Raw genomic sequence first — 12,441 nt, forward strand, 5'->3', positions numbered from 1 at the left:
GTGGTAATATCATACTAGGCTCTTTCACCTCAATATTCTGGTCGATATTAAGCTTTACAAGTAAGACTGTTTGACTTCTTGTAAGTTTATGACTCTTATAAAGAATAATATGGGTATGATTTGAAGGTATGTTGCATCCTGCAGACTTCATCACAATGATTGAAAGAGTTTTTTTTTTTGTCAAGTAGCTGCTCTATTATGGGAAAGATGTGTCATTTGAGTAAAAAATATACTACAGGGAAACCCTGTTACAGCGAGCTCACTTACAAGGTACTGCTTTTTACAAGCTAAACATGATGGTCCTGATTTTCTGCTCATGCTGTTCTATGGCAAGTCACCCCACATAAAATGAGTGTGATTGTTACAAGATTCCAGTTATGAATAATCAATGAAAGAAAACATAACCATTTTGCTCATTAAACATGTTGAACATCATTGGCAAAATTGTTAATAGCATGTACCAACTGTATGCAGGCACCATTACTGTTTTAGCTGATTTTTTGTTGTATGTTAACAATGTGGTACATTGTTGTACCTGGTACAGTATAATGAGGTAAACTTGGCGGTGGTGGTAACATCATTTTTAGGGGGTTTCTCTGTAGTACTGTACCAAATGTAATCAAAACTTACCATCCTGAAGTTAGACTTCTGTCTTCAGATATCTATTGCCAGTTTATATACAGTGTACATGTGCTAGCCCAAGGGGAAGCGAAACGAAGATTTTGTATCAGTCCATGCAAAGTAATTTCGTTATCAATACTAGAGAATGCTCATTTGAAATCAAATTTTGGTCACGTGTACAGTATGTGATATACAGTATACTCTGAGAGAATGGGTATTGTAAAATTTTTGCTCTCTTGCATATTTATAGTATTTTATGTATGTAAATCAGTTCCCATGCAGTCTTTGACTCGAATTTTTTTCCATTTCCAGTGATTTTTACTTGAAGAAATTAAGTACCCTGTACCTGTACTGGTAACCACAGTGTAGAATTAGACACAGTTTTTATTGCCCATCACCATGAAAAAATGATGTTTCAAACCATGCTTTTCAGATGTTCTCTGCTTTTATCAAACTTGTAACAAGTCTCAGTGCAGAAAAGTCATCCAAATGTTTGTGTGTACTTTACAATATAGCCCCAGGAAGAAAAATGGGGTATTCTGCATCTCATTAACTTTACATTTCTACAGGACAATTTTTTTTTTAGTAGTGTACAAATGAAAGTCACTAAATTGTGCATAAAATGTGTTGTTACCTTGTACACTTGTACTTTTTAGCATATCACAAAGACCATGGTTTCAGCTGCAGAAACAGTCAGAATACTCTGGTTATCTCATTCGGTGCAATATTATCTTTCTCTCTCTCTCTCTCGGTCAAGAAACACAAATATGAGTGCCTTGCATTTACTACGTCTGACATGCTTAGAATTATTGCTATGATGTGTTGAAGACATGACAATTCATTGAAACTAACTGAAGGTGAAGAGCTCTGAGCAGATCACTGAGGAACACTTTTGTAGTCTCAACCAAGACTCCCGCCATAATGAGAACCTGTTATGTCTCTTCTGTAGAGTCTTCTGTATTCATGTGATACATGTACATGTATTGTCTTCACTGATTTAGTGTAGTACTTAATTATGATCAGATATTTGGCAAAGATAAGGAAATGTTATTGCAGTCAAACAACTAGTCGGAGGTATCTACATAGTGCTGTGAGTGCCACAATAGTTTCGTTTGGCGTAGCCATCAAATTGCTCTGCCAAGCTGCCAAAGACAACAAGAAGCATTGGCAAGTGATATTTACAGGCAGAGGTCACAAAATAATATAGCACAGCATTGGTTGATCATATAAAGATAATCAGTACTTTTCTCAAACAATCATGTCAATATTGTACTGTGGTTTTGCGTAAGGATGAGAACTTAGCCTGTGTCGTTGTCACACACACACACACACACACACACACACACACACACATAAAGTGTACTACAGGACCATTTACAGTAACATGTACTGTCACCTCATAAAGACAGGCAGAGCATGGCTTCTGTTTGTTCAGAGTTCTTTGCATCTGGAAGGCATGTTTCAAAATGAGATTTGCAGTAGATATCATTAACAATAATTACACACTCAGAACATCAATTCAAATGCTCATTATTTATTGATTGTTGATGAAACTTGTCATGGTAATGGAATTGAATTAGATGAAATTGACGTTTGAATAATGTAAAGTCCCCAAGGACATAAAACATTGTGATGTCTGCAGTAATGTGACACTGATGTTTCTGCTTTTTTTTTCTTTCTTTTTTTGGTAATAGATAGGCAGCAGAGGCGTGCTAGCAAGTCACCAGAATAATATTAGAAATTTGATAGCTGGCAGAGGGAAGGGTGTGGACTTCAGTGATCAACATCTTCAGGCTACAATATGGGTCTAATCTTATGATTAGTTGAAGGTCACAGCCATGCTGCAAGTGTAAAACCCATTACTACGTTCAGAGAAAAGCTATGCATGTGCCTCTATGTGTAGTGAGGATTGCCTTTGTGTTTTGGCTGTTCTGATCTGCAATTAGTGGGTAAGGGTATAATGAGTCGGACAGTGACTAGCAGAGTGAAAAGCTGCAAGTGCAATGTTTACTAAGTAGCTTCAGAACGATGTACAATGTACATATTGTAACAACTGCTTTATGTTGCACTCAGTGACTGTAAAATGCTTTGTATAATAAAATTCACACTTTGTAGAGCCGTGGATTTTTCTCTATAGATCTCTTTGGCGTCCAGTTTTATTTAGTTACAAAATCATCCTGGTAAATGTATGATGTATTTCATAGCTTCATATCCACTTACATGTGCAGTACGGTTCCTGTATTTTGGAATACTGTATTCTTTGTGCAGAAAGGGACATCTTTTGAGGTTATTTAGATACTTTGTGTTCATCGACGAACAAGGAATCAAACCTTTGGGAACTTGTTCAAACTTGTTCACAATTTCAAAGTAGAAAATAAACATATATATATATATATATATATACATATATATATATATATATATATATATATATATATAATGTTAATCTTGGAATTTTCCACGTGTTGGACTTCGAATGTTATAATTATAAGAAGAATGAGTCTCAAATACGCCATCTGTAGATCCAACAAGAAGGTTTTGTGAATAAAAACCTTGTTGGATCTACAGATAGCGTATTTGAGACTCATTTTTCTTATACTGTAATTATATATATATATTATATATATATATACATATATACGAAAATCTGCACAAGATGTATCAAATAGTTTCACCGTATTTGAAGAGGTTTACTTGGGCTCCCAAACGTATCAAAGATATACCACATTATGCTGAACCAACTAAGGTAAAAATAAAGCGACATGAAAGTTATGATAACTTGGAAAATCTATGCATTTTGAAGAATTTCGAAGCTGTGAATAATTAAACGCTAGAACATACAACATATTTTGGAACCAAAAAGAGCGTTATCACCGTCACCACGATGGTATTCTCTCTGACTGTAGGTTAAGATAAATACGCCTTTTCTGAAATGGTTGATACCTATTCGTTTGACAGATCTCAGAGGATGCCAAGAAATGCCTCGCCACAGACCACGCCTCCCAAATCTCAGACCTTCAGACCCAACGAGAAGATCTCAAATCCAAATTGGAGGTAACATTTTGATTGAGCCGTCTTGCTCCGATAGACGTGTATGACTTGATAAACTTTATTCATTTCTACTCCCGGGTCTAAGTTAAAATATTTGTTTGTTGTTTGGACAAATGTGACTGGCCTATTGATGTCCAAAGAAAACAAACCGCAGGACACCAAAACATATCCCTTGCTGCCGGCTATCAAATAGTCGTTTTTGCTTGTTTTTTGAATGATTATTAGATAGCATTGTCTACAAACTTAATACAGAAATCACACTTGCCCCATGAGAACAAAAGACAAATTCAACACAATAGAAATGCAAATTAATTTGCAAAAATCAACCTATGATCTCAATAATGTCTCTGTATCCCTCCAAAGATAAAGAAAGGCAAAAAAATAAGGAGGAAAATGAAAAATCTTCTGTCAAATCCGCAGTCAAAAGACATAAGAGAAAAATTATGGTAACAAAGAAAGCTGAATTTGAAACGTTATTCCAAATTAAGAAAATTTGAAAAAATATTTGGTTCTTGAATTTGTCTCGTGCATTCTTAAATTCCTCAATTAAAAGTTAAAATGAAGAAATTCTGTCGAGTTTATCACCTTTACGGTTTACTCCCTATGTCATTTCAAGTTTGAATTGATGGAAAATGCTTATGTTACACCTTCGGTTCCCCACTATGTTTTTGTTTTGAATATAAAGGGAAACAAGGGAACGGAAACTTATTTCTGCTGTTTCATTCATGTCTCTCATTGCGTTAAATTGGTCTTTTGTTATCATTCCTATCTTGGAGGGCATTTGCAAATGAATTTCAATATGTCCAATTCTGCAATTTTTACTTTTCTGCATTGGACGACAAAAACGAATGTGTTCACTCATGCGTAAAATTTCCCTTTGTATAAACCTACCAGGTTGATAGCCAATTAAATAATCTTTGATATGGTATATGACAAACTGCTTTTTATCAAAATCTTCTATGAAAAATATTAACTGGAAAAAGTGTTTACTTTCTTTTTTTACCTGAGTGTATTACTGTTCATGGTAGATTGATTCTCTGACTCGATTCGACATTAATTTAGTCAGTCTCGCGACACTTGATTTACTGAAATTATGGATATTACTTTTTGCTCCAATTAAGTGAGCAATCTACTGTCTTCATTCGATTTTTTTTTTAAATTTAAAGAACATTATGCGTTCGTAAAGTTGAATACTTGATAATTGGCAGTAAATATTCTTGACCGCATAAAAAAATAAAACGGAAGAGGCAAAATTAGTAAATTATCGGCCGAATTAATCTCCACTGGAAATAAAAAACAAATTGATGCAAGCTAATGTTACAAACAGTATTTTAACAACAGCAACAACAACAACAACAACAACAAACAGACTGAACAATGCAAACTATCTCGTTGAAAGAGTGGCGAAAAATTAAACAGCGCTGACCAGATATATCTCAAGTTTAGAAATGAATGACACGAATTATGAAATTATAAAGCGAAATCGAGTGACCTAAAGTTGAGGCATTGTTAATCCACGTGGTCAGAAATTTGTATGTATTACCTGTGATATCATTAAAACTGATAAAAGCCGATGAGAACTTCTATGTACACGCTTTCTGTGTTGCTGTCGTCAAATTTCTCATGGTATATTCAGTCTTTTGATTTTTTTTTTTCGGATGACCCATGTTCGTGTCTTTCACGAGTGAAATAATACAGTGTATGTTCCTACCCGTATCACATCATTATATGGGTCATCGTTCAAGATACACCTCGATAAACTAAAAAAAAATACAGATTAGGGCTGGTCGAATTATACTAAGATTACAACCTGACTCATGTTTCGATCTATTCTCGAGATGCACAACGCCTTAAATTGGCAACTTCTTGACCAAAGAAGACATCATCATTCTCTTACTTTTATTTTCAAAATAATGAATAACTTAGGTAGGTAGGTAGGTAGGTAGGTATTTCCGTTACAAACATGCACAAAATATATACAGTTTAAAACGGCTGGAAAGCCCATATTCAGCGGTGCCGCCATGGCACCACTGGTCTTCCATGGGGTCCAGTTACATAGTAATCAAACAAGGCTTTACAATATGCAAAAAGGCAGAATGGTACATAGAGATAAAATTGGAAAGAAAATTAGAGAAAAAAATACAGGGTCTGAGGTAACAACATACATAACATTACATAGTCAAACATTACATAACAGAACAGAACAAAGTAACCCGGCTATCCTATTACAGCAAACAATACATTGCAACTGGGATTCATAAATTTGTATATATCCGCAGAAAAACATCTAAATTTAAGGCTGATCGAGCAGCTGGTGGTAGGTTATTATACATTTTGGGTAAGGTTTGGGTAATTTAAGTTTGTTTCCGAAACGCAAAGAATAAGGATGAGAGAGATAATCAAAAGATTCAGACAGATATTCTGGGGTCATACCATGGAGTGTTCTAAACAAACATACTATCATCAACTTAACCCCGTCTTATCTAAAAGAAATGAATGTGAATTTGTAACTCATTCTTACCCCTCTCGTTTTGGACAAAAATTAAGACCACCCAAACCTAGAACTGATTTTGAAGAAATAATTTAAATACATGTATAGATATGCCAAGGATTAAAATGACCTCCCCATGGATACAAAGATTTCCCCCAGTGTTTATTCATTTAAATTTAAAATAAGTATGTTTAAGGTTACTGCCCTGTTGATTTGATTCTCATTATAATTGTTGATGAAAATGAGTTGTATTATTTGATACAAGTTATTATAAGTTATGATTTATTATAATATTTTCCTCTTTTCTTTCCCGTGTATCCTTTCTTTTATTATTTGCTTGTATCAACTGTGATATGCGATATTGGGTTTTTTCTCTCTTTCAATCTACTGTATGTACTTCATGTCTTCATGGTTTCAATTTATGTATTTCATAATTTCATATTGTATTTGGAATTTTCATGTTCTGGACCCCATGGAAGACCAGTGATCCCATGTTGGCATCGCTGAGTATGGGCCATCCAGCCGTTGTTGTTGTTGTTGTTGTTTTTTAAAACGGAAAATACAATTAATCAATCAATCAATTAATCTATCAATCAACCAATCAATCAATCAATCAATCAATCAATCAATAAATCATATGATTATATGAATATACTTCATTGATTGTCGTACATACTGAGCGTTACCTTTCACTATATAATAGCATAGTATAAAAACATTTCTAGTCCCCTTTTCAGATTGGTGATGAAATACAATGTATCAATAAAGAACACTGTATCAGTAGTGATACATTTTTATACGTTAATCAAATAATGACATTAATTATAGTGACATAGATTATGTTTGCGAGGAGCCGCAAAACGCTATATATACAGTGTACAATGAGTTTGTACTGTCCCTATATAGACAACCTTTTCCGGGATTCGATTAACAAAAAAGTACCCGGTAACCCATGCAAGACTGTGAAAAACTGCATTGAAAAGTCTACCATTCCCACTTGGAGTATAAAATAGACTGACACGGACAGGGTGTCATTTTGGAGGGTAGTTTAGATCTAGTTTTGTTTTCCGACGAGACTCTGTCCATTCGGTAAGATCTTTGGGACTACAATGTATACGTTTATGCCATGACACTGCATGTTGGGAGATAATACGACGGACAAAATAATTAAAAACCTTTTCAGAATCTAAACTACAGCTGTACAGCGTGTCCCAGAAAAAACGAAACCGAGTTTCATTGCAATTCTTTGCGATCATAATCACATATTTGCTTTATGAGTTAAAGTACATGTATTGAAAGATACACTTCTCTTCTTTCATTTGATGCACAACTCATTGTTCAAAATTCGTGCATGACTGAGTTAGACCAATAGACAGTAGTGCTACGAAATTTTCATTTGCACGGGCAAATGTCGACTTTGAATGAGTTTTTCACACTTTTTCAGCAATCTTTTGCAAAAAATAAAATCATAGCCTTAATATTCAATCTTTTTCCTTTCATATGATATTCCATGCGTCAAAAATGATCAACGCCTGCTCGAGAAAACTTAATTTGAAAATATGCTTCCATTTAACCCAGATATAGATAGTAAGTAAGGAGCCAGTTAGCTTTCCCGACATGCCCAACTTGGCAGATAACAATGGCCTTCATGCTTCAATGAATTTACACAAACACGAAGGGAGGGGGTTAAAGAGATTGTTAATCAGTGGCGGATTCAGAGGGGGCGCAACCGGCGCGCCCCCTTTATTTTTCGTTAAAAACAAGAGAAATAAAAAGAAAAAAATAATTGAAACCCGGAAGTGGCACGAGAAATATTAGTCACGCCCCCCCCCCCCCCCTTTACAGAATTCCTGGATCCGCCCCTGTTACTGACGGTACGGTTGTGAATAGGGTCTTAAATTAGCACATGATCATGAGCTTGCCTGACCATGCAGCTAACTACAGAGCAAAGGGTGTTCATCAGCGGAATGTTTGGGAAGGTGGGGTGGGAGAAACGGACTGAAAAAAACCTTCCGTGCGCCCCCCCCCCCCCCCCAAAAAAAAAGGCGACTTTCTGCCCTGCACTTGCACCTTTGAAATGTTAGAAGCGCAAGTTCAGTGATAAATAAAGTGATGTACCCTCTCTTTCTACTTCACCTCCCCCTTAAAAAACGTCAAAACCCTGTCAGTGATGAAGGACTAACCACGCGTGAGGGAAATGTAGAGAGGAATGAAAACAGTGAAATAAGTTTGAGGTACAAAATCATCAAAATGTGTTTCATTGCTGTAATGTTGATTTCCCATAGCCATTGGACTGCGTGCAGCCCGAGCATACTAACGATATTAGTCTTCAATAATTTTGGTTATGTCTCATAGCTTGTTCTAAATAAATAACAACAAAGGGCTTTCCATCTCGTACAACATTCTCTGTAAATATCTCCCCCCCCCCCCTCCACCGAACAACATTCACTGTAGCACTGCGGTTGTTTTGTCTGAATTCAATGGTGCAGATGAGCCCATTTTCTGATGCTAAGTCGGGAGAGCTGAATGCTTGTTTTTCGACTATCCGTCGTAAAAGAAAGCATGTTTTCATGCAAATTTTTCTCAAGCATGCGTTATTCATATTTGACGCGTTAGGTCTCATATGAAAGAAGAAAATATGAATATTTGGCTAATGAACTTTGTGTTTCGAAAACGTAACGTTAAAAGTCTGAAAAATTCACTTAAAGTCACCATTTGCGCGTGCAAATGAAAATTTGGTAGCACCACTGTTCATTGTTCTAACTCAGTCATGCATGAACGATGAACATCAAGTTGTACATCAAATGAAAGAAGAAAAGTTTATCTTTCCATTGATGTATATCTCATAAAGAAAATGTATGATTCCGATAGTAAAAAGTTGCATGGAAACCCGGTTTCGTTTTTTTCTGGGACACGCTGTATATAATGCAGTGTATTCCCGTTATAATGAGCACGGTTATAACAAAACTCGTATTACAACGAAGTAAAATTTCAGACCCTAAAATTGTATATTTGTTATGTACAATGTATCTTTTTATATGTTATTGTTAGGCTATGACGAAATTTCGATACAACGAAAGAAAAGTGCCGGTCCCGAGGACTTCGTTACAGCGGGAGTCGCCTGTAAATGCAGTTGCACAGACTTTGGATGCCTTAAATTTCTGTAGAATCAATACTTGTCAGACTGGATTCATAACAGATACACCCTCAATGTATGGTATCCTTTCTCACACAAACACACACACACACACACACACACACACACACACACACACACACACACACACGCACGCACACACGCACGCACGCACGCACATACACACGAAAGAACCTATGAAAATAACTACAATAACGTACACAACTCAAAACAACTCGTAACACAATTGTCACTATCCAACAGGTACACGAAGTCACAAAATTTATTGCGGAAAAAAAGTTTCTACACATGAAAATCTTTGGCTTCTAACAGGAAGTGGGGTAACATCACAGGGTTGTAAATACAGATACTTTTAGGAATAGTCTCAAGGCTTGAAGACCACAATGACACACAAATATATATTTCTATATACAAACAGACAAGTCTTCATATAACCCCGGAAGCCATGTCATGAGTTACCGTGTATACAATGTGGAGGCACAGTGAATGTGGATACACTGGTGTTTTTTGTAAAGCCCCTACAAACTTGCTTGGACTATATGTACCATGGGCCGATGCTGAGATGTGACAAGAAAAGAAAGATTTAATTTCTTTCAGCTTTCTTCGTCTACGATGCACTGTGTCGTCATGCAAGATTAAAGGTTCACCTACTGCTCATGGTGCTCGTCAGCTGGCCATTATGTAAGTTCATGTATACAGAGCAACAGCAGCTTTGATTGGAAAATATGGTACATTGTCTAAAGTGGATGTCCATTATTTCTTCTATAGACATGCCGTATTACTCCACCAGCTGTGCGGTAACAACAGAGACTTTATGAAATATTTTGTGGTATGTCCATTAAAAACTAGAAATGTCGCTATGGCGACTGACGCCTTCGCCATAATGCATGATTCTCCCAATAGGTGTACAGTACAATGTCTTCACAATGTGTGATGACAGTTTCACATAACTGGCAAAATATTGAAATGACAGGTTTGTCAGAAATATCTTGAAAGTTCACTTTCATTGAATTGGGTTTGCTATAATTGTCTAAGAGTGCAGTTACACATATTTGGGGAATTGAGGATTTTTACTTGACTTCTGACCGACCCTTTTATAAGTTTATGCATTGAGTAATTCTCAAGGTATGAAGAAAGAGTGTAATTACGGTACAAAATAGATCTTTTTTTTCATTTAAACCTGGCCTTTGACCCTTAACCTTTGACCTTCTGGCTGGAAATTTCCCAGAGAATCTCCATTAGGTAATGCATGTATACGGTGTATATTAAGTTTTAAAACTAATAATGCAAGCATTGCATATATACTAGTACATGAGGAAAATAGTAACATTTTGAGGAGTCGACCTTGACCTTTGACCCCTGACTATTGACCCCTAAATTCCCTAGATAATCCCTGCCAGTCAGTACATGCATATGCACCAAGTTCCATGAATACATCGAACCATTTGCGAGAAAAGTGAAATTGTAACATTTTCACCTAACTTTGACCTTTTGACCTTTGACCCTATGACATAAAACTCTCTCTGGAGAATCTTTATGCAGTAGTACATGTCTACACTAAGTTTCAAGAAAATACCTTCGAGCATTGCATAGATACGGGGAAATAGCAACATTTTTAGCATTTGACCTTGACCTTTTGACCTTTGACATCTTGCCAATGTCACTAAAATCTACTAAACTAATTGCCCCATCATATATCATCCTTGGACCAAGTTTGGTGAAAGCTGCTTCATCCAGTTTTGAGTTATCACGTACACAGATAAATTTTAGGATTTGACCTTGATCTTTTACCTTTGACCTCTGTCCTATTTCACTAAAAAAACTAATCAAGCAATTGTCCCATCATACATCATCCTCGGACAAAGTTTGGTGAAATTTGCTCAATCCAGTCTTGAGTTATCGCGTAAACAAATACAATTTAATGGTTTGACCTTAACCTTTGACCTTGACCTTCGGCCGATTTCACCCAAAATCTAATCAAGTAATTGCCCTATCATACTATATACTTGGACCAAGGTTGGTAAAATTCCAGTCAATATTACTCAAGTTATCGCGTAAACGAATGCGGACGGACGTGCGGACGGACGTACGCACGGACGGACGGACAACCCGAAAACATAATGCCTGCGGCACCATGGAGGCATAAAAACAGCACACAAGATTACACACTACCTTCAACATTCAAGGTTCACCTGAGTAGAGGTTGACTATTAATTTAGTGGATGTCTGACAGTACAGTTCTCAAAGCACAAATACAGATCAGATGGAAGAATAAAACTACATGTACTGGTAATGGGGGGAAAGTCACTTAATGTGGCATACTTCTGATATAATCCTGATTAACTGATTACAATGTTCAATGCCATGATTGCAAATCTGTCGTGTGTAAGCCTGGATTTTATATCCTTACAACTTGTATGCATCTTTCCATCTAAAGAAGTTTTATGACAACTTGACCAAGACTGGTCTTAGGTTTAGCACTACTTTTGTCTGACAAAAAGGAGTCATTACAATGTACCATACCAACATTGCAAAATGCAATGATTTGCATCAAACTTTACCTCATTACCATATCAACAGCTGACATTCAAAAACATAGTGCAATATGCCACAGAGTGAGTAGCCTTTTAACAAGGCCTCATGGCTAAGATTTATGTCCGACAAATTAGGGCGGCTGAAATTAGACTAATCACAAGACTCCGGGTGAATGCGAGGGCGAACGGCGTCATTCGCGTTCACCCGGTATAGCCCAGTCTCGTCTAAGTCGTCACGCGGCGTGGAAAAATAGCCTAAGACGCGAGGCCTTGTCAAAAGGCTACAGAGTGAGTGCTTTTGGACTCAACTGGCAACACTATCAAATGTACTGTGATATACAGATTATCCATTAGACCAGCCAGTGTAGCAAGCCAGTCGATATACCTTGTACAGTAGTTTTCACACACAAAGGCTTCCTGACAAGGCCTCAGGTATGTCTAGTGGTAGAATTACCATCAATCACACAAAGAACCATAAAATCACTAACATCATCATCTCCAAAACGGCTGAATTACATACATCCTGCATGAATATGCAAATGTACTAAGTCTGTAGTACAGATTACTAATACAAACAATCTGTAACT

This window comes from Diadema antillarum, unplaced genomic scaffold (assembly GCF_040938485.1).
Source record: "Diadema antillarum isolate AM-2024a unplaced genomic scaffold, OU_Dant_1.0 seq00001009_RagTag, whole genome shotgun sequence".
In the NCBI taxonomy this organism is placed as follows: Eukaryota; Metazoa; Echinodermata; class Echinoidea; order Diadematoida; family Diadematidae; genus Diadema; species Diadema antillarum.